Source organism: Falco naumanni, chromosome 13 (assembly GCF_017639655.2).
Source record: "Falco naumanni isolate bFalNau1 chromosome 13, bFalNau1.pat, whole genome shotgun sequence".
NCBI classification, from domain to species: domain Eukaryota; kingdom Metazoa; phylum Chordata; class Aves; order Falconiformes; family Falconidae; genus Falco; species Falco naumanni.
In genome coordinates this window covers 11,130,900-11,154,775 of record NC_054066.1, presented here as the reverse complement: position 1 = coordinate 11,154,775, position 23,876 = coordinate 11,130,900, and the positions used below count along the sequence as shown (strand labels likewise).

The following is a 23,876-nucleotide window of genomic DNA, read 5'->3' as shown; positions in this document are numbered from 1 at the left end:
ATATGTTTTCACTTTTTATTTTGGAACCAAATAAGTTCTTGAATGTCTGCACACGTGTATTGGTAATAAAATCTTTTATTCCTCTAAGATAGCTACAAAACCTGACTCCCCTTACCTGATGACCTGTTCTGTCTTCTCTGTGTTTCCAGGTATGTGCAAGCACACTTTTTTTTCCATTGGCCAACACTGGAACATGATCATAATATCCAGTGACATTCAATGCGGTAAGTAGTATGTTGTTCTACCTCTAATGGGATTGGTATATGAGAAAAAGGTCCATGCACAGAAACATCTTTAATAAATCCATTGATAGTGCTTGGGAAAGTGGGCTTTTGGGCTCAGAGCCAGTGACGTTTAGTGCAATTTTCTGTAGCAAGGCAAGTCAATGGGTATGCAGAAAAGACTGTTTGGGGAAGGCGGGGGGGGGGGGGGGGGGGGGGGGGGGGGGGAGCGGGAATCACACATGTTGCTACATCTTGTAGGTTAAAAATTTTCCATCTCCATCTGTTCCTTAAAGGGAAAATTGGATTCTGTGAGAATATTTTTTCCACAAAAAAGTATCTGCTTTCTGTAGAAAATTAGAGCTATTCATCAGAAAGCCAAACACCTGCAAGCCAAATATTTCTGGCTGAAAGTATTGATTTGGAGTGCTACTGCCACACCTCTCAGGAGGATGGCAGTTTGGTGCTTCATTTCCATGCTCTTTGTGAGGGGGCTCACAACTGCCACATCTTTACTGCCTTACATGGCTGAGCTCAAGCAGGGACAGGAGCTCATGCAGCCAAATGGCTGCAGCATGTGACAGCGGTGCTGCCTGTGAAGCAGAATTTGGATGCGAGCTAATTTCTCGCTCTGTACCCCCTGCTAGGCTAGGGCCTGAGTGCAAGCAAGCCAGGGCAGTAGGGATGCTCAGGGAGCTTGGGCTGAAAATGAGCTCCAGGATCAGGCTAAGCAGGACGCTGATTCTGATACAGTGTCAGAGAGAACAGCAATGCCGTCAGGCACCTAAATCTACCATTTGCATGGCTACAGAAGTGTTTCTGACTGGGAGTTTTCAGATGGAACCTTTATTATTTCACCATTATAAAAAGAAATATCTTCAGATTTCCAATTAAAAGTAAATCAATAAGCTTGAATAGTTTTTTTGGAAAGCAATGGGCCTAACTGCTCCATTAAATTCAAGGAGGCATTAATTGGGCAGAAGATTACCTAGAACTGAAGCTTGGTAATGCATGAACTTTTAGTCAATGGTTCTATCTAGCTACTATTTTTCTTTTCAGAATTGTATTTTAGTTTTGGTCAAATCAAGCTTTAAAAAAATGTTGGCAAAATAAAAAATAATCAGGAAAAGTATAATTTTTGTTCAACCCAAAATACTTATTTCAGCTTCAAAAGAATGACTTCATTTTTGGTCTTGGGCTGATTCACATGTTGCAAGGCTTTTTTTCTTTTTAAATTTAGACCAATTTTAAAATGAACAGCTAAAAGGCTTTGTTTTGAAAGTTTTTAGAAGTGTTTTGGCAGTTCTAGAATGAAACGCTCCATTTTGAAAATACTAAAATGAAGTGTTTTGACATTGTAATTTTTTTTCTGCATTGTTTCATTTGGGCCTATTTGCTAAATTCCATTCAAATTCAGAAAGAGTCTCACTTTCTCTGAAATTAGTTTGTGTGGTATATTTATTATTTGTCAGAAAGCAGTGCTTCATTAAGCTCTGCATCAGTTCAACCTATAATAATGAGAGAGAATGCTTAATAGGGACTTGATTGTATACAGCTACATTTCTCACTCACCTTCTAATTACTACGGTTTCTGTAACCTTTTGCTCAGCTCTGCCTTTCTGCCACTGCCTGTATTGCTGCCTCTGCCACTGAAGGAAGAATCTTTTCTGTTTACGTTAGTATATGTGGTCATGTATGCTCTTCTTATGTTTTATTGCCTTTCTTCTTTCTATCCTTTTTCCCATTAATGAAGATTTGGTTGAGTATACTCCAGCTGGTTTAAATATTTCTAAAAGCCATTCACCTGCATTAGAAATAAACAGCTGGCATACCAGCATTTTTGTCTTTTTGGGCTGCTCGGCTTCACCAGGGCAATTCACAGCTTGCACTTTACTAAGGTTGTTGGTATCACTATTACACATTTCCTGTATTACATGAAGATCGGGTTCCAATAGTTAACAAGTCAAGAAATATTCCTGGGGGTGGGAGAGGAACTAGTGCATTCCGCTTTATTTCTGGAATTGCTGCCTTCATCCATGATCAAACATAGGTCTGAAACATGGTACCTCACATCGCACAGAAATGCTTTTGCAGTCTGCACTCTGAATGTTCCTGTCCACCTAGGCCAAAGTACGATGGGACCTCAACTGCTGGCCACTGCTCGGTGCCTGGACTCTAAATAGTCTCTGGGTCAAAATTTGCACTACTGTAATTGGGAATGGCTCCAATAAAATCAGTATCTCCACATTTATTCTCTTGAAATTCACAGCCAGATTTGGCCTACTACGTCCACTATGTGGACAGAGTCCAACTGAAAGCTAGGGGCCAGATTGTGCTCTGACTTACGGGAAAGTAGATGAGAATTAACTCTATTGCTGTTAACAGGGCTCAATCCTCATGTGTCTCACACTGATATAACTGTTCTGACCTCAGTGGAATTGATCCTCATTTATGGCACTGTAACTGAGATTGCAGTGTGCATTGCTTAAATTCTGTTGGGTGCGCCTTCTTCCAGGATGGAAACTATTTGCAAACTATAACAGCCTCTTTCCTAACATTGAGGCTTGCCATATCTGAAATTTTTGGTGGGGCAGGGGTGTGGAGAGAAGGATATAAAGCCAACTTTGTGTTTAGTGCTACCTTGTGCACTTTAGGTCCTGCAGTGTTCTGTTAAATTATCAGTGCCTAATTAGGGGACCAGAAGATTCCTATCCTCTCATCCTAATGTAGAGAATGTGTTCCAAGATCATCTAAAAAGATGGAGTAGGTCACTTTAGGAAATTCAAAATGGCAATGTGGTGATTCTGTGCAGGCCTTTTTTCATATATGGCTTTCCTGCTAATTGATTTTTCTTGCCTCTGCAGCTTCTGTTTTTTCCAGCTTTACATATTACATTTCTGAAGCATATGATGAATGGGATGCTGCGCAGCTGAAAGATCACACGTCTCAAATGGCTCACTTGGCGTTCTCATACTGAACTGACTGGCTGAGTTGCAGCTTTCTGACAAGGGGAATGGTTGTTTTTCTCTCAGAACACTGTAAGTCTTAAATACAACATAAAGAAGCCTTCAGCTAGCAAGATATTATACACATATATATATATGAGTGTGTCTATATAGATACACATGTGTGTGTGTGTATTTGGAGTAAAAAGCAATTCTGTCTTCCTTTGCTTGCGCTGGAAATGTTCAGTTTGTCAGACTGGCTTTTTCCCCTATTAGCAATGAAATTTGGCCAGGAGTCCCAACATGCCTTACAAAGTCAAGCCATGACCACATTAAGCATGAATGGCAGGGCAAGGTTACAGCATGTAACACTATGCTGTGGTGACCTGTTAACAGAGTTAGAGGCTGAGAGGTGTGAGGCTGGGTCAGATAACTGTTACAAGTGAAGCGCAAAGTGAAGCTCAAAGCTGCTTTGGCTGTCTACTCTTTCAAGAGGCATTTAGTGAGGATTTTTTATTTTGAAAGCATATTTTGAAAACTTCAGCTGCAGAGCTTGTAACCAACTGTCCAGAAACAAACCAGGATTTTTTTTTTAGTTTTACCTACAACTACACTCGTGGCATATTCCTACTTATTCTACGATGATTTGAAAAGCTTTTCTAAAACCTTCAGGTACAAAGTGACTATGTCAAAGTCAGAGGTGTTCAGCTGCAGTGGAAAATAAAATACTGTTATTACCTAGCCAGTAACAGAGTAGGCTGGTGGAGCTCTCCTGTGATCAGCCCTGCAGTTGTTCTACTTAGCAAGAAGTTAGGCTTTCCCATAAAGAGAAAAAAAGAGAGAATGGTTTACACTACCTATGATTTTTGTTCCCCAGATCTTTATTTTGTCTCCTGAAATACTGACTTACATGCAGATGGGAAAAAAACAAAGGCATTTTTAATTTTGAGGCTTTATTAATTTGTCTTTTTTTTTTCCTTTTTTTCTTTTATTTTTTTTTTCTTTTTAATTTTGCTTACTTACTATGCCCAGTAGTCCAAGAGGTAGCAACATTTTAATGTAGCTCTGATGGGAATTTGGCTTGGTGTTGTAAGGCAGGCTAGGGAAGAGCCTGGTCTTAAAACAGACACAAAGCATAGCACATGAATCAGCTTCCAGGATGACGCTGAAGCACAATGTGAACTTTGCTTTGTGGAGTGGCATACTTGAAGAGCATAATGAAAACTCTGAAGACAACCAGAACCAGAACTGTAAAAGATCTGCAGTGTCCCATTCTTTCACAGCAGCAATTAGGTTCTAGCGAAGATCATGTACCAGCTTTGCCTCAATCTAAGACTGCATATCTTTGTGTGGAATCATTTGTGAGTTATCTTTCTGTGAGGAGAAGGCAATCCATCTTTCTCATACCTCAATCAGTTGGGAAATGCTTCAATTTTTATTGATGATATCACTGAAGCCAATAGAAAAATAACTTAATGGTATTTGTAAATTCTGGCTCACACATCATGCATGGGTAAGGTCTAAGTATACTTAGGATTTAAGTGTTCAAAAGGTCAGTACTGCAGGCTTACTTAATATAATCTATGGCTTTACACTGGGCATAGGTATCAGATCAATGGCAGCAGCACACCAACCAGGGAAATGCCTCAATTCAGCATATTCATTAGGGAGTGTTGTACTGTCCTAGCAGAAATGCCACTTCTTCCTAGGGTACAGAGCAGCAGAGAATTACTGAATGCTTGCAAGAACTTCTAGATTGGCAGGAGTTTGGAGCACTTTATGCATCCTAGAAAGCTTAAGATGCTGAGGACGTAAGAGATTATTTAAGGACATAGGGCCAGTCACATGTTTCATTTCTGGTTGACATCAGTCCAGCCTGTTCTTAAAACCTCTGTGACACAGCACCTCCATAACTTCCCCAAAAGCAAGCTGTGTCTGAGCTGGTTCTTAGCATTAGAAAATTTTGCCTAATGTCCAGTATGAGTCTTTCTTGCTGCTAATTACGTTGTTCTCCCTTTTCTTCTTACCTGCTAAGCACATTTCTTCATTTTTATACCACCATTTTCTGAATGTGCAGACTGTTATCCCAGTCATCTCCCTGCACACTAATTATCTCCAATTACTCAATTTTAACTTTTAAGTTTTATCTTCTAGATTTTTGGTTCTTCTCACAGCTTTTATCTAATATCACTGTCTCCTGTCACTTAACAATTTTCTGGAAGTCATGTGCTCATCACTGGATCTGATACTTCAGCTGAAGCCTTACCAGTGCCCAGTACCTTGTCCTATGGCTCGTTTCTGTTTTTTTCAGTCCCTCTGGTAGGACTGCTTTCACCAGGCATGACAATGTCTGCTTTCAACATTTAATTAAAAGCAAAGTGGTTGAACTGATGCTAACAGAAGCCAGATATTCAGCTGGCATAAACCGATGCAGTGTCTTAATGTCTATAAACAATACTGACTTACATTATCTCAGCATGGCGAACCTACCAGGTTTACAAATGCCCTGGCATCAAACCTCCCATGCCTCTGATCTGTTCCACTACAAGTACTGCTTCTGCCAACTGCAGCTGTGTCTAAATCTAAACCTGCTTCGCTGTCGTGATGGACATAGAACCCTGGGGTATGAATGGTTCATGCTTGCATGATTAATATAAATTGTTTAAACAGAAGCAATTGCTGCATGAAGTATGAAAATGATATTACATCCCAATACTGCTATATTTTTTGGTTTATGGATAGTAGCATTTAAAACTCAGTAATCTAATGAAAAGATTATAATTAATGATTTCAAATCTATCAAAAAGTACCAGCAGCATGTTATATTTGAAGTGTCACCAGCTCTGATCAACTTTGAAACAGAGAAATGTTTCACTGATTTGAGGCATCACAACATGATCATAAAGTTATCCCAATTAACAATGTAATTAAGATTTAAAAGTTGCATAATTTTTCACATGTATGATAACCAAAATTCAACTAATGAAACCTGAGTAAATAGTGCTAATTAGCAGTATTTTACAGAAGCAAAAATGCTTCAACAATGAAATTTGGATATTATCTTATAATTTTCCTTTCTTACCATTCTTTGCTGGGTTGTTATTCTGCTCCCACATTTTCAGATTTCCTGATCTTCTTTTTGGTTGTACTTGGCTGGGGGGGAAGAGAATGAGGTTCTTTTATAGCTGAAAATCTTTAGTTGATAAATCATATTACTCCATTTTAAATTGTTCTTATTTTATACAGTGTTGCCCTCAGACTTGCTGCTGCATGTTTTTATCTAGATCTTGGTCATGTATTCATTTAATTCATTGTACAGCAGCAATAGCATATTACATTCATGGAACTGAAAGATTTAACAGGTTTTGAGACTGATTGCTATAGTCTCATTTATGACAGTGTAACTTAGTTACAGGCTCAGCTGAAGCCTCTCAAACTGGAATGGATCAAGGAATAATTATTCTTATTACAGTACATTTTACTAAAAATCAGGCAACACCCTTTTCTGTTACTATTATTTAGCATTTATATAGAAGTAGCCTTAAGAAGTAGAGCTGCATTGTTTTAATCATAGAATTGTAGAATGGTTTGGGTTGGAAGGGACCTTCAAGATCATCCATTCCCAGCCCCTGTGCCATGGGCAGGGACACCTTCCACCGGACCAGGTTGCTCCCAGCCCCGTCCAGCCTGGCCTTGGGCACTGCCAGGGATGGGGCACCCACAGCTGCTCTGGGCAGCCTGGGCCAGTGTCTCACCGCCCTCACAGGAAAGAATTTCTCCCTAATATCTGACCTAAATCTGCCCTCTTCCAGCTTCCAGCCATTCCCCTTGTCCTGTCACTCCATGCCCTTGTCAGAAGTCCCTCCCCAGCTTTCCTGCGGGCCCCTTTAGGCACTGGGAGGCTGCCATAAGGTCTCCCCGGAGCCTTCTCTTCTCCAGGCTTAACAGCCCCGACTCTCTCAGCCTGTCTTCCTAGGAGAGGTGCTCCAGCCTCTGATCATCTTCATGGCCTCCCTCTGGACTTGCTCCAACAGGCCCATGTCCTTGTTATGTTGGGGGTCTCACAAGAGTGGAGTAGAGGGGGAGAATACCTTCCCTCGACCTGCTGACCACAATTCTTGTGATGCATCCCAGGATACAGTTGGATTTCTAGGCGCAAGTGTCCATTGCTGGGTCATGTTGAGCTTCTTGTCAACCAGCACCCCCAAGCCTTTCTCCTCAGGGCTGCTCTCAGTCCATTCTCTGCCCAGCCTGTGTCTGTGCTTCGGATTGCACCAACCCATGTGCAGGACCTTGCACTTGGCCTTGTTGAAATTCGTGAGGTTTGTACAGGCCCAGCTCTCAAGCCTGTCAAGGTCCCTCTGGATGGCAACCCTTCCCTCCAGTGTGTCAACCACACTACACATCTTGGTGTCACTGAAGGTGCACTCAATCCCAGTGTCCACGTTGCCAAGAAAGATGCTAAAGAGCACTGGTCCCAATACCGACCCCTGAGGAACACCACTTGTCACTGGTCTCCACTCGGATTACAGTGTCTTTTTTAGGTCTATTGGTAAATCCCCTACCTTGCTATAGTGATGAGAAAAGACAACCTGGATAGATAACTACTCACAATGGAGATAAAGGGGTTTAACATTTGGTCCCTGTCTGAAAGCTGACAGGGTAGATCATTCCATGTCATCAAAACAAACTGATAAGAAATTGCATTGATTACTATAAGTGCTACATACTCTCTCCCACTGCTATACCCAAAGTCCTTCAAGTAGAATCACTCTTCTGAACATTGTTAGTACACGTGTTATTTGCACTGGCTTTTGTTAAGAATACACAATGCAGGAAAACAATACTGCAGGTGTCTTTCAATGCCAGCATTTACTCTGAAGGTCATACCTCACTGTGGTGAGTGGTCTGAGGAAAGACTGGCAAAATAGACTTTTAAAATTTTTTGCTGTTTAAAGGGCCCTTTATGATTAAATGGAGACAGTTTACAGGATTGGGCTATCAGTATCAGAGCAGCAGCTCATGATTTGCATTATGTTATGTTGACAATGACTTGGCAAATAAGAGACTGACAAATAGTTTTACAGCGAAAGAATATTGTGGAATGCAGACAATATAAGGAGATACCCTCCAGTCTCCAAGGACTTCCATATTTTTTTTTATTGCTTACAGGGTTTTTTTTCTAATTTCAGTGCTGATGCAGTGTTTTATTTGGGAAGTGTTTGTTCCTTCTGCCTCATACAAAGCACCCAGCAATACTCTGAGACCAACACCACCTGTGCTTCCCAAGTGAAGTAAAGAAAACGCAAAGTCCTGTGTTACACAGGCTAGAAGATTTCTTAGGGGCTACCCTCAAAGACTGAAAGATTCATCCTGCAAAAAGAACTACATGGTAGGCATTCAAAGAGGTCATGCCAAGGTTAGAATTTAGGTGAAAGGTTTCCAGAAGTGCAGATGGATAAATTTTATCAGGGAAGTTGTAGAATGCCCATCGTGGTCTTAATAAAAAAATAAATAATAATAATAAATAAAAAAAAATGCAATCACTATTAAGCTAAAAGCAAAACCAACATGTAAATTTAACTATACTGGTAGGATGCACCAGGGGACCTCTCACAGCCCCTTCCAATTCTGCTTTCAGGATCAGGTCTTTAACTTGTGCCAATTTCCTCACATTTAGGTGGATTACACAGGGCTGTCCATTGGTACTGATCTGAGTTTACGTCCCTTTGGTATGGGGCTTTAACTGCTTGACATCCCTGATACTCAGCAATACCCTGTCAATCCTGTGTTCATTAAAATTTCAGACAAAGTAATGTCTTTCAAATACAGTTACATTACTAAAAAAATTACTAGATATTGCCAGGTTTCAAAGTTCAGCTGTTCTGGAATGATGTGTTTAAAAAGAGTAAGTGTGTGGCACCAGTCTACAGAGCAGAAAAAGGTGATTTTTTTCAACATCTGTCATTCAAAGACAAGCAGAGAACAGCAAAAATGTTTTTTCTTTACCTTGTTAGAAGCAGCAATTAAATAGCTTTCCACAAATATTACATATGGAAAACTCTGATTCCAAAGAGAAAATAAATTCAGAATTAGTGAAAGGGGAGATGAAGATGGAAGTAGCCTTGTAAGTATCTGTTAGAATATAAACTACAACATACTATTCTTTCTGTCATATTTTTGTACACTAGTAAAGCCTTGTTACCTATTTCTACAGCCCTCTATCATGGGTTTTTCAGTATTCCCTATTTCAGTAAGCAGTCATCCAAAATATCTGCAGGACTGGCCTCTCTCAAGACACCCAGCATGGGTTGTTCCCTAACTACAGATTTCTACTATTTCAATGACACAAAGAATTCTGTGTTTTGACATGGAAATCCTTATCACTCTAAAAATGAATTACAGTATTCATCCAATCATAAACTGACATCATGAAAGCAGCTCTTTTGCTGATGTGGTAACTGTAAAGTTGCTTGACATTATTCTGGTAACACAATTTGACTGGATATATGTTTTGACATCCAGGAAACAGGGACACTGATGGAAACTGATGGACCCAATGTCAAAAGAAGAAAAACTGGCTGCAGGAGGACACCCAGAAAACTAATAGGTGGATTGTAAAAAAATCCTTTCCCAAGGGGCAAAGTCAATAAACAGAGGACTGAAAAAAACAGAAAGAAAAGGCAAAGACAAGCCAATTCTTATATTTCTTATAAAAATAACAAAGAGATACTAAGGGGAATTTTATAGCTCAGTAGAGGCAGGGTGAAGAATAGTTAGTTTTAACTTGAAGTTGACATTCATATTTCTGTGTCAGCCACAGCCTTCAATAACTGTGTTGATAATGTGGAGTACCTCATTATTAAGCATCCTTTATCTTGTCCATGCTTTTATTCCTTCCTTAATCTCCATCATAAATGTGTTCCAGAATACTGTGAACAAAAATGCCATCCTCAGGAGGACTAGCATTTATAGACATTTTTTGTTGTGGACATTTCATTGCAGAAGCCAAGATCTTTCCTTACTTCCCTCAAGAACCTTTGTAAACACTTCTGCTCTCACATTTATAAACTGTATTTATAGATAATCTCCCAAATCACCAATACAAAAAAAAAATTAAAAAAATCTGGGTTTGGAATCAACCAGAAATGTACCCTTTCAGATATTTTGTCCATTCTGAACTGAGCATTTCAATGTATCATAGATTGGTCACTTTTCCCTGTCACCGAGTGATAATATATCATAGGTAAAGGACTTAGAACAGGACTTAAGGCAGAACTGTATTAGATAATGCAGTGCCAAGAATTCAGTATTAGCACAGTCAACAAACTCCCCTTCTCCCAGTAAATGATAACATTTACATATTTTGCCACCTGCTGACATTATATCAGGCTATTTCTAAAGCCAGTCAGAAAGACTTCATTATTATGATGGTTTTGAGCAGTCTGTGAAGTCCCTGAGCAGCAGATTTTGGAAGCTGCAAGACTGGTGTAGCTAATATCATTATATATTTACTGTTCTCTTATATCCTTTTGCAGGCATCTACTGTTGGCCACTGTTAGGCCTAGGATACGTATTGACAAAACGGACCTTTGGCTTGCTCTAGAATGGCCATTCCTATTGTTCTATACAAAAAAACAATCCCTACAAACAAACCCTGATCAAACAGTCATCCAAAATGCTAAATAGCAAGAAACAATTTTGTTAGCCAGAAATTATCCTGAAATCAAAATACTGAAAATCCACAAAAAGGAAAAAAGTTTTTTGTCAGAATGACTTGGCTCCGTTTTCCTTAGTTCTTGGCTAGAACGTTTCCATTGATAGAGTTGCTAAGTGCATTCTATTTACAAATATAAACACTTGATTTTGATCAGCAAAAATGCATCAGCACACTTGAACAGTGTCAATGATGACATAATTACACTCACAATTTCCTCTCTGTAATGATTTTTAAATGTCAGCAGTCATTTTTTGTCTAATTGTAGCCTGCATGTCAGCACTTCCTCTTAAAACAGCATGTTCCTCTCTGCTGGAATTTCACACCTCTCCACTCACTCACTCACTTCACCAGTGAAGATAATGAAGATGATACAAGGCTCCAGGATATTTTCACTCCTGTGCTGTTTTACCATTTAACATCAAGCAGGCAGAATGAGGACTTTTTTTTTTTTTTTTTTTAAGTACAGAGTTTGATCAGTTAGGCTTTAAATAATTATTTTATTTTAATGAACAAATCAAAAAGTAGTCTTCGTTTTTCTGGCCCCCTGCTGGTGCTTTGCTGATAACCTGTTTAAAAGCATGGGCTTGTGATAAAAATATTCTCACACATCTATACTGTAAACTCACTTGCTAGAGGAGAGGTTGTACCCTGCAATGCCAGACAGTGTCTTAATCAGTTCCGTGTTTAACACAGTGCAAAAGCAGGTGATGCTTTCTCTGCAAAGGCAGCCTGTTTAGAGATGTTATCACTACTATCTCATGCTATGACCTAGAAAGTGACTTTTGAAATGCTATTTTGCATGGTTCTAGGCCTCCAGAGCCAACAGCATGGCAAATAGGTGCATCTGGAGTTCATCTCAGAGCTCTCTTCCTCTTCCCATAGATCACAGACCACATCATCAAGTGTATGGAAGTGTATTATTTGTGCAATGAACTGGAAGCTCTGCATTGAGGTTAGCAGCAAACATTTTCCACTCATCTGAACATACACTGGAATTGGAAACAGGGGCCAAAGAGGCCTCCTTCAATCCAATTTGCTTACATCTCATCTTCAGCTCTCTGATGATGCTTAACTCTAGGGTTTAGGAGACAAAGCTTATAACTTAGTGGCCCATTTAGTATCAAAATAGGTGAAGAGCCATAAAGAATGCACACCATGAGATCAAATAATGAAATAACATTGAGATGTCTGATAAAAAAAGAATATGATTGAGTATCTCTGATTACAAATACACACCCACACAGAGACGTATCAACCCTACTTATACATCTAAATGGGTCCCCAAAAGATAGGTGAAGGAATGGAGTGGTTTTTTTCTAAATTCCATAATAACATTTATTACACGTCTCTGTGACATACACACACAGAGCTGTATATGTGCACATAGGCACTCAGGTGATAGTGTATATATTCACATAACACAAATGCAGACCTGGTTCTCTGTACCTTATGCTGCATTTTGGGTTCTACACATAGATTTTTCCTTTTTGACTAAATTAGTGCCTCAGAAATGTTCTGGAGCTGTTGGAAAGGGCAAGAGTTTTTAACAATTGCATCCTACACACTTGTGAGTTGTATGAATGAGTAGAGACAATCTGAAAAGAGATTCTTCTGGGTCATCCCACTGCAGAAGGATGTCCCCAAGGACCGTGCCATTAAGGAAACAAAAGAAATTAACAGCCCAGCAATCAAGAGGAAAAGAAATCAAAGTCTTTGAATACTTCTAAGAGAACGCTAGTGCTGAAGCCATAGGAAGACCTGCCATGGGGAACACAGCAGGTGCAGCTAGTTTACCTGTGTCCACTCTTGAGAGGAGTCAAGAACTAGAAATACTAAAAGCTGAAAGACTATGCAAGACATGAACCTAGAATACTAAGAGACACTGATCTAGAATGTTCCTTCTCCCCTACCCTTTCCTTTCCCATTTTTATACCAAAGAGAAAAGTAGGCAATATTAAATTCTCAATTGGATGTAACATGCTGATAGGGAAGTTGGCTCTACTAAAACTTTACCACAAAGTTACCTTTCCCTATAGACCAGGCTCTGCTCCTATGAACTGCACTACAAAAAAGATCAACACCTCCTTGCCACACTGCTGAGCTAAAGTTAAATTGAGAAAAGGGAAGGCAAAGAAAGAACCATTCCTGGAGTATTCTGCAGTTCCAGGTGGCCTGCTGGAGTGGTGAAAAGGATTTTCTTGAGGCTAATAAGGTAAAGAGGCTACTTTGCAGAGCAGGTCCATCTGTTTCCATGGAAAAACAAAAATGACAGGGGAAATGGAGTTTTCCATTTCAATGGACCAAAAGTATTGGATTATCGATATTGCACACAGGAATTAAGTTTATGTTTTACAACGTTACAGTCAAGCATTCCTTTAGTTTCAGAGAAATAAATGCTGCTGCGGGAACGACACATTGTACATTTAGTGTCTAAAGGTGGTAGGTTCAGGCTGTAGGAGTACAGAAACATTCTCTATACCAACTGAAACAGGTATATAAAGCTTTAAAATAAGACTGTAAGGGACTGTGCCATTTGGCAGATTATTCATGACTCAAGTCACTGCATACAGGGCATTGACTCTGAAGGTGTTTTGTATGTCTTAAAGTCATGCCAAAAGTATTTCAAGTTGGCCTCTCAAAAAATGATGTGCATTAAATTAAAGGCCACATCTAAAAACTTCAGTTGCTTTGCTTCACATGAACTTGAATTGAACCTCAACCTTACAAAACAGGGCATATTAAAACATAAAGAGCTGAACGGTAACCATGACAACAGTACTGCCAAATAAACGTAAGTACAGCCAACATTTATATATACCACAAAGGATAACGCATTATGTTGTACATTTATTAATATCAGTTCACATTGTGTGCATTACTTTTCATCAGCAAAACTATATGTTATGTAGATCTTTTCAGATACCTTATTAATTTACCTTTGATATTTTATTTTTTTTTTTTTGGCCACTCAACAAGGTCTATACAAAATGAAGCTGGTCAAAATGCTCCAAGTTTTAGGTCTGGGTACAATATGGTCTCAAAATACTGTCTCAGTTTTAAAAGTCTTCTGGTAAACTTTGGTACTGTAACTGTAGGTTGTGTTCCATTGAGACATAATATCAGTTATAACATTTTCACTTCCCCCCCCCCCCCAATTGTGACAAAAAGAATGAAATTTTTCATTGCTTTATTTTAGGAAGAAGGCTACCAATTTTTTTAATAGCTCATTATATTCAATGAGACTTTATTCTGTCTAGATGTCTGTTATTTTTCAATCCTTAGACTAAAGGGCCATTCTTTAGTTTGGACCCTTGTCGGCATTGAAGTAAAATGCTTTATGTATCATTTTTATAACCTATTTCACCCCAGCCAGGGTGCATTTTTAATCCCCTGTTCTCTAAGTAAGATGAGAAATACAGCCCTTTCCATCACTTTGGACAGAAATATGTCTAGTTTATTTTGAAATAGCCTGCCAAGGGGCATTTTACTAAATGAGGATTTTCTGATCTTTAATTAGTATCACAAATACTTTTGCTGCCTGCACATTCCTCCAGTGAAAGGTTGTATAGAGTGAGTCACTGAATTGTGCATGTCCTGTGGGACTATGTGAGGAGCTATGCACTCCTCTTTCACACAGTGAACAAAAGCCAAATTCTTGTGGGATTTTTTTGTTTTGGGTTTAGTTGGGTTGAGGTTTTTAGGACTGAAATGCTAAAGCTATATGTGCAATACTAAGGGCTGAATACTGATGATCAGGGCTTCTTGGGTATCAGGGTAAGGCTTGATGTAGCTCTATAATTCATCTGCCATCTTTTCTTTTGCTATTACATTGCTTTTCTGGCCTCATATATTTACTTAGTAGCACAGATACAGTGTTTACTATTTCTAAATAGTAAGATCTAATGAATTGCAAATACAATGTTTTTTCCTCTAACAATAGTTCAGGTACTATCAATCAGAAGCACTACACATACATATAATCCTTATGCATTTTTATGTGTATATATATATTTATATATCAAAAACACATAGTCCACTGACAATGTGCCTTAGTTCATTAACCAGTCTTTGGGATCAGCCACTTCTATTATATAGTGCGTTTAAGTGATAGCTATGGCAGCCTTAGAGTGCAAGAATCTCTACTTTGGTGTTAGTAATCGATATCAAACTTAGTTCATCTGTTACAAGCTATGTTAAAGTTTCCCTTACTAGATCTGCAGTCATGCCTTTTAATCCACTCTAGGCTTTGGGAACTAGACATGGCTTACATCTGGCCTGTCCTCAATAGCTGTGCTTGCAGTCTTAGAATAGTGATTTAAAGTGAGGCTTACCTATCCTGCAGGGAGATACCTTAGATGAGATCTGGTGTTTAATTTGTCTTGACTTTGTCTAGATAATCTGGCTGGCTTCTCCCAGACTAAAGCCAAAGTGTAAGCTAACACATAAGTAGTACGGATAAAAAGGACACCAGGATTTGACTGTAAACTGCTACCCAAATCAGCAAAAATGTATAGGTGCTATAAGAACAAATTGCCTAAGGTTGTGGAGACCTCAAAAATTTGAATAGCTCTCCTAGTGTTAGACATAGAGCTGTATTTCTTGCCTTTTCAAAACAAAGAGCTTGAAAAAGAAAACTTTCCTTGCCTGTTCCACTTGCCTATTCCAGGGTATGTATAGTTTAGGTTGCATTAATTCTCAGATAAAGGACTGATATACAGGAGGTAGTTGTTAGGTGTATGAGTGACAGCTGAAGCAATAGTGGCACCTGCCTTTTATTGATATTTTTTTTTCAGTCTCAATTATCCTTAGTGTGTGGAACCCTGTTCTACTTTTCAAATGGCAGGAATATATAACCCAGTAAATCCTATCTTCATCTGGGTGCCGCCCCTCCTTTCTTTACCTGGAACTTACTGCATAAATGCTATTAAGTTACCACAAGACGGCAATAATGGCACAAATTGTTCTAGCAATGAGAAACTCAAAAGCAGTGACACCCCAGAGGCTTTAGTGGACAGAAGAATCACGGCATGAGCAATAAAATCCTGTCAAGCTGTCCTCTTGGCGTGACCCTCCCTCTGGCTTTTCATTCAGCCTGGACACTGGCCTTGGGCGCTCTCTGGACATTTAGTACTGCAGTGGCAACAGTTTGTGCCTGCTGCTGGCACCACGTACCCTGCAATCAGCTTCTGTAACCAAAGCCCATCCAAGCCATTGGGCAGAAGTCCAGCCTGGAATCAACAATAGCATTACCACATCTTTGGGTGTCACCAACACTAACTGAAATGGCAAGCAAGGTCCTTTTATAGCTATCTAGTACCATCATAGTCCTTCCATCTGAAATGCAGTTGGCCCAAGAAAACGTGACATTAAAAGCAGTTTTAGCTAGGATTTGTGTTGCTGTGGTGCTGTAAGATCTTTAGTGAAATGGGATATGTATAAATGGCAGCACATGCTAAGACACTCTCTCTCCTCCCGAGCAAGACAATATCACCACATTGCAGAGACAAAAACTAGGAGTTACCAGACCAATTGTGGAAAGTATCACCATGTGTGGCTCTGTGCCTGTGCTGGTCTGGGCACAGTGCCACACTGATGTATCTAGGATCCACAATAGCTGGGTTAGTGCAACATCCAAGCTCTCTGCAGTAAGATTTAGATTCTGGTTTGGAGTGAAGAGGAAGACAATCCTCTGTGAAAAGTTACTGCTTCCGCAAATGCTTAGGGTCTTTAGAAGAAAAGCAACAAACTAACCAGCTAACTGACTTATTTCCTCAGTAAACTGGAAAAACACAGCCTTTACTGCTGCACAGGTTCCTAAATGAAGCACAGCCGGATGGCTGCCAGTAAAGCCTTAGTATAGTAGCTGGCTAGGGAACAAGGATGTCCTGGCAACCACATGTTAGCGAGGATGCTGCATAATCTTTAACAAACTGTTGTGAACTAAGGCTGATGGTGGAGGTGGGGTGTGTGTATCTGCTTCCCAGAGATTTATATAGGAGCTGCTGCAGAGGTGAGCCCTCTCCATCGATGGAAAGCAATGCTGGAGCAATGGAGCCTTAGATGTTCAAGGCTAAAGAGCCTTCAACAATTTTGTAGGTATAGTTAGTTACTCTTTCTTGTATCTGCTTGAAGCTGCAAAATGTGACAAGGTGCCTCGCCATCACAGGATGGAAGATCTAAGGGAAGGTCATGCAGACTCCTTTTGAAAATAACAAAAATTAAAGCTTACAGAGAGAAAGGAGGGAAAAAGCTGGGTTATGAACTGTAATTGCTTTAGACTGCACCAACATCTGTTTGATCCCTGATTTAGTTCTGTAGCTTCAGTCTCTTCCCTTGCATAAAGTCAGTGTGCATCAGTGCACTGATAGTTAAGGAATAGTTACATGTTTATCATATTTCATAAAGATGGTGTAAATCTTATTATTTCATAGTATTAGTTAACATTTATGAAGTATTTAAATGATGGTTTCTCTTGCCTAAAAAGCTAGGTCAAATCACATCTTCTATGCTGAGGAAGCAAGGTAAGTTCTCTTCAGACAATCACTATACATAATTTGATGACCATGCTCTAGGATAAAGGTCCCTAGGGTAAAGATTTTAATGCTTTCATAAACCTAAACTTCTAAGGAAGACAGTAGGGGACAGTACATTGACTTAAATAAACCTGCAGAATCCCATTGGTGTGGCAGCTATTAACTGAGGCCTTGTGAGCATGTTCACCAATTTTGCCTACTAATGACAGCCCAAAATCTACACCAGCTCTTTGGGAGGTACAGGTGAGGTCTGGTGACTTCCACCACCCTGCACATGCATTCAGCTGGAGGTTCCTCTTCCAAACGTCTGTGTGATAGGAACAGCCACTGCTAAAGAGCAGATGTGCTTAATGTCATGGAACCTCCAGTTCATTGGGCAGTGGAATAAACTCAGGGGCATCTGTTTCATAAAGATGGTGTAAATCTTATTATTTCATAGTATTAGTTAACATTTATGAAGTATTTTAAATTCCCAGAGGAGTCATTACAAAGTTGCTATAGACATTATTATTGCTATAACTGACAGGAATGATATTGTATTCTATAATCTACACAAATGTTAATATTGTTTTGTTTCTTAAGAATACTTCTGTGCTTTATAGAATTTCTTGTGTATTTTTTGTCTGTGTCCTCTGATCTACAGGAACTTTATATTGATACGAAACATTGACATTTCGGGATTGGTTTTTACTGTCTTTTTTCATGCAGGCTTTGATGGTGGGTTTGCTAATGGTGTATGTGTGTGTTTGAATTAAACCCATTAGTTAGGGGAGGAGACCAGTTTGACATGGAATTTAACTGATGTTGTTTTTGTAAGAAAAGGCCTGCTGGATTTAAGAGTGTTTGAGTATATCTGGTTGACTGAACTGTTTCCTCAAGGAAGTATTCGTTCAATCAATGTCCTGAAGGGTTAAGAAAACAGAAACCCATGGTTTTACTGAGTTGTTGTTATGTACGTTTCCAAGGGAACTGTAGCTGGAATGTTTAAATGTGTTGTTTCTCCCCAAACCCACAGGAGTGGAGCTTGAGTGTCTTGGTGTGCCCTAATCCTTGCAATTAGCATCTACGAGGTGGGGGGCTTATGGGGCTGAATCAGACTAAATACTTGTTAGTGACACTAGGTAACATTCCCACTATGCTGGATGGAGTGAGTTTAGCATCATACTCATCACTTGTGTAAATCACAACCAAAACCAGAAAAAGGAATATATTAAAAGCTTCCCTTATTGCTTCTCCCTGAACGCCATGGACTTCTTGTAGTAATACACATTATAGAAATTAATAATTTTCAAGGAGTTCTTCTTAAGACTTAGGTAGATACGAGAAATCATGAGATTGATCGATCTTGAGTCAGATCTTTAGTATACGTATTGTCTTGCCTCACAATGCAATTTAACTCGGTTTCACTGGTGTAAAACTGAGAAAGTCTATTGAAACAAACTGCTTCAACAGAGGAGGCAAATTTTACCTACAGGCTCTCGCACTGTGAACAGATCAGTCTGCAGAAAGTCTAACCAAGCACTCTTCATTGCCAGATCAATTGCTGTAAGAAAAATACATATCTCTTTATGTGTGTGTGTGTAGAGGTCAACTGTGACTTAGATCTTTCAAGAAGCTGGGAACAACAAGGTCCAAACCCTCCCAAAGCCTTCCATCGTGCCATCACTCTCAAACGTTGGGCTTATTCTACCATCATGCTTTTTTCATGTGTGGCTGGCAGCACCCAGCTGAGTCAAAACTAGCTGAGCAGCACTCAGCCCCTGCTTGAATCAAACCTTTTTCCAAGTATAAACTGACCCACACTTTGACTGATTTATGTATTTCTTCTGGGTTGTGGGAAGATCTGCATTCAAGGGAATGCTTTCACTTTTGTACTTGTACCTCCTCCTATCATTCAATTTAAGATTCCTAATACAGCCCAAGATAATTCTATCTGTATAATTTGAGCCAATTCTTGTTCCAATGGACATGGAAAACACAGATTACCTCCCTTGCACCTGCCCTTTGAGCGCTTGAAAGCCCAGTGCTTTCCCAAGACATGGTTTATAAACACCTAATGATTCTTGTTGCCCTCTATGGCTCCTAAGCAGGACCCACAACTTGAGCTATGGCTCCTGAGGCAGATTAAGGTATCCATCTTGTCAGTGCTGGGGCAGATTACACACATTTTATCCATTAAAGTCCTGTATATACATCCTACTGTGAAGTTTCCTTTTTTGCTCCTGCCTCAGTATGAAACCTTTGACTAACAGGCTTGCTTTCTGCATGCAGATAAAACAGTAAGCTTACTCCAGCATGTCCTGGGGTCCTCATCCTGAACTGCAAAAGAAAGAGGGAGGCTGATTCACTCTCAGGTCTTCTACAGACAATGATCTCAAAACTTTCAAGCTCTTAGATTCATAAAAGGCAGGAAACCAGACCCATATGATCAGTGCTAGCAAAATCCTGGGGATTCAATTCTTCCACCAGTGGTCAGAGGCCAAGTGTCCTATTTCCACTATGGTCAGAACAAGGGACATGCTGAAGCTAGCTTTGGCATGCTGACAGCTCTCATTTCCCAGCTATGATGAATCTGATGATTTAAAATAAAAGAACAAAGAAGCAAAGACCAGATCTTGATCAATGATTTCTGTAGCTCTTTTACTCCATGTCTTTTTGACACTGTGATGCAAAGAAGGGCAACTCATAAAGCAACATTTTTGGATTATTCTATTACCTGGTTTTGTGCTTCATGAACTCCTGCATGGATTAGTTTGACTAGGCATTTCTGCACACTTCTGAAGGCATAATGTAGGGCTGGATAGAGGTGCATTGGCAGGAGCTGAACATGGCTTGCCTGCAATCTTTTTGGCTCAGGTTTGTACTTCATCACCCAGATTTATCTAAGTTTTTATTTAAAAGAGTCTCTTAAAAGTCTCTTTAGATATCTGAAGTCTTCTAAACTGAACGAAAAACAGAAGCTCTGATATGAGCCAAGTCCACTATGTAAAAGACAAAGAACCTATAAAAAGCAGAGGGGAAGTATAACCAAAGTCCTGCACTCCTCAGAAGAGTTAATCCTGAAATAGGTGCTAAACTCCAGAGCCCTAATGACAGATAGAGCACTCCTTATGTCTTTGTTTTGCTTGCCATTTGCAGCCACAAGGTAAAGATGAGCAAAAATCTCCCTTTCCCCTTCTATTAGATGCAGGAAACTTTTGTTTTGGCAGGGCTTCTTTTTGTCATTCACAAAGTTTGTTTTTCTGTTGAGTTTTTTGGGAGCTTTTTATTTCCTGTCAGAGTGTGGACGAGAAAGCTGTTCTCGTCTGTAAGTTATGCACCCCTTACAGTGCCCCTTAGTTACACAGCACAAGGAAAAGAGAAACAGAATCCATGGCATCGTGCAGAAATGCTGCACTATATAGTTCGCCCTGGTTAAACATTCCCAGAAAGGGAATAACCTAACACTGTGGTGCTCTTGAATGTCTTTTGGCCATTGTGCTGCAGAGGCGGCAGGCATTTAGGGTTAAACTAAAACAGCTCTGCATTCTGGGCAAATTGGTTTTCAGGTCTGAGCCAGATAATTAGTATTATTTCCTGTTTGTGTTACTACACCACTATCTCCTCCATACCTGAAATAAATGGTATCTGGAGCCTTGGAAAGCAATACTTAACAGCTGTGGGAGATTTTCAGTTTGATTTAACCATGTGCCTCAATCTTCAGCCACCTTTTTTGGTCTTTGCCCAAACAACTTAAAGTATGCCTATAAAATAATGCTGAAAGTCTTGTATGTAGTATTTAATTCTGTCATTTTTTGTCTCGTGTTCAAGGTATTCAGGGAGATGTCAAACTGGAAAGGAAAAGATGGTAATTTATCACAATTTTCAAACCCTGCAAGAGGCAAGTGTTGCATGTTTGGACTGAGTTTGGGATGGCCTCACTTTTTCCTCAGCACCCATCTTTGATTCACTTTACCTTGCTCTAAAACGTTTCGGTAAGGGAAGCTGAGCACTGAATCTAGTCAGCTCCTTACAGATGCTGGGGTTTTCTGAATTACACCCCAGTGCATTCATGGCTAGGGGTCCCTAATCTAATGACGGAATGGATCAAACCATTAGATCTAAAGAGCAGCCTACATGAACTCTGAATGTGCATCTGTAGTTTGAGACTTGTGTCAGCTGCTTTGCTGCTAACATTTGAACCTTGCCCATTCCTATGCGTATGCTTTAAAGATGCACCTTCAAGATCAAACACTTTATCTACTTTAGTTATGCTTCTCCTCAAAGCACCATGCAGTCTTTAAAGTTGCAAGGACCTTTCAAAACTAACATGCCTAGCACAGGCAAAGTCCATGCAAAATGCTGGGTGGTAGAACAGGTTTTGGTTGTGCATAAAATCACCTGCAACTGAAAGGCAACAGAATTTTATCATTGTAAACAAGAAAAGAAAAGCCCTGTCCACTAAAAGTGCATGTTGGAATTAATGATAGCAGAGAACACGTTTCCACAGCAAATGTACTACTAGTTAACAGAAATCCCCTTTTCTGATTTCTAAGTAATATTATTGTAAACTATGAATTACAGTTTAGCTGCTGTTCTGCTAATTAATAACTTTCTGTTATGTTCAATTAATTAGTTACTGGAAATACACTGAGGCAAGCATTTGTACACGAATCAAACCTTTCAGCACAGTCAGATGTTGGTGATGCTGGCATACATCTTCCTTTTCTGCCAGGGTGTAGCTACATAGAAAAGCCACCAGCAGCACCACACAAGAACCCATGGCCTTTGGTTAGCCCCTGCATTTTTACACTAGAATTTGTTCAGGCAGTCCGAGTCAACACTACAGGGGGCCTCTATACGGGGAAACACAGACCCTAAACATGCTCCCTGGAGTCCCCCCAGTCAGGTTCAAAGAATGCAGTTTTAACCACTGCTATGATGAAACCCCCACCAACTTTTACAGAGGCCACCCTTTGCTCACAAAACCTAGTTCCTTCCCTGCAGGCATGCAGGATCCTTTGAAATGGAAAATTTATGCTGTACTGAAATAGTTCATACTATAATAAACAACCAGTGCCATCATTCTGCTGGTACTCAGAGCGCAATTAAACCTGAACCTCATGTGAGTACTCCATCTGGGGTGGAAAGGTGATGGTGTGTGGGGGACAGGCAGCACAACCCCATATTGTTTTTCCTAATGCAGCAGATTTTACTGCTTATACCCCTCCCCCGCCCCCTTCCCACAGTGAATACCCCCTTCTCTCTCCCCACATTTACGCGGGGCACGGGGGCTTGCGGGTGGTTATATAACTTACAGGTCAATTTGTTGTTTGGGCAGAAGTGCTGCAAGAATGTGGTATGTTGGCTGGGGCTGGCTGTTTGCTTAAGTTCTCAGAGTTCAATGAGGTCATTTTCTCATCTTCCCTGTGTTTTCTGTATTTTCCACAGACCTGCCAGCCTCAAACAACACCCTCTTTCTTCGCATTAGAAATGGAAACACGTCCTCTGCAGGAATTTTCCACTTAATAGCTCCTGCTTTCCTACCGGGGGCCTCAGTGCACCACCACTGCAATGCTGTATTTCTTTCCACTGCAGTTTGACATTTTGCAGCCAGAACAACGAACGGCATTCACTCCATCCCGATTTTTGAAAAACATATCTCTATAGACACACAGAACACACCCAGTGCAGCAATCACCAGGGGGAAATGGCAAAGGTACTTAAACATCATTACATGTCACTAAGAATATGACATTGTCTAGTAATAATGATCTTTTATACAGTTGCTTTTCCTTGCTCCCCCGTTCCTCCCCCCTCCAAGCCTTTATACACACACACACACACACACAGACACCAAAGCCTCTGCCCTGCTCTCCCATTACCAGGTAGTCTCATGTTCTACACTTGATTGTAATTGTTTGCCTTTGTGAATTATTTCCTTTGCATAATATTTGCAAACCCTGTATCAGGTCTTGACACCGTGAGGAGCAGAAATGCAGATTGCAGATAATCTGAGCAGTAAACAAGGAGCCTGCTTTAAAATGCGCAGGGTGACCTGTCTGAAAGCAGTAATATTTGCAAACTGTTTACTGCTGAGATGCAACGATGTCGTCTGAAATGCAACAGCCTGAAGATTGGAGCAAAATGGGATCTCAGACACTCGGTCAAGCACTGCCTACGATTTTTATAATTGTTGTTTGGGTCATGCTGTTTTTAAATTTAGAGCTGTATTACAAATTATTAAAAGCTAATTTCCAAAAATCCCTTTGCTGTGTCTGTGAAATATTTTTTTCATTCCTTTACAGGCAAATAAATGTATGGAAGTAACATTGTTTATTGCTAGAAGGAAGGTTTCCCCTGTCTGCGCAGTGGTAGAGTCTCAGACAGCAAGGTCCCAGTAGGTCAGACTGGCACATTGAATTGCGTATCAAATGAAACTGGTATTCTGTAAAAAGGGTGGAAAGAGGAAGAGGGG

General features: G+C 40.0%; 2 long non-coding RNA genes across 3 annotated transcripts in view; one reads left to right on the top strand and one right to left on the bottom strand.

Annotated features, from left to right (window-relative positions):
* LOC121097022 overlaps nucleotides 1-23,876 on the bottom strand; it is a 95,766-nt gene that overhangs the window by 52,222 nt on the left and 19,668 nt on the right. The window contains exon 2 of one of the 2 annotated variants that reach the window (XR_005830746.1): nucleotides 6,249-6,319. This is a non-coding gene — a long non-coding RNA (uncharacterized LOC121097022). Of the gene's footprint in view, nucleotides 1-6,248; nucleotides 6,819-23,876 lie in introns of those variants that run through there. The other variant, XR_005830745.1, reaches the window with a different exon arrangement.
* On the top strand, nucleotides 149-23,662 carry LOC121097021. The gene is made up of 5 exons (XR_005830744.1): nucleotides 149-224; nucleotides 3,086-3,259; nucleotides 8,359-8,558; nucleotides 9,692-9,776; nucleotides 22,850-23,662. It is a non-coding gene; the product is annotated as an uncharacterized LOC121097021 (long non-coding RNA).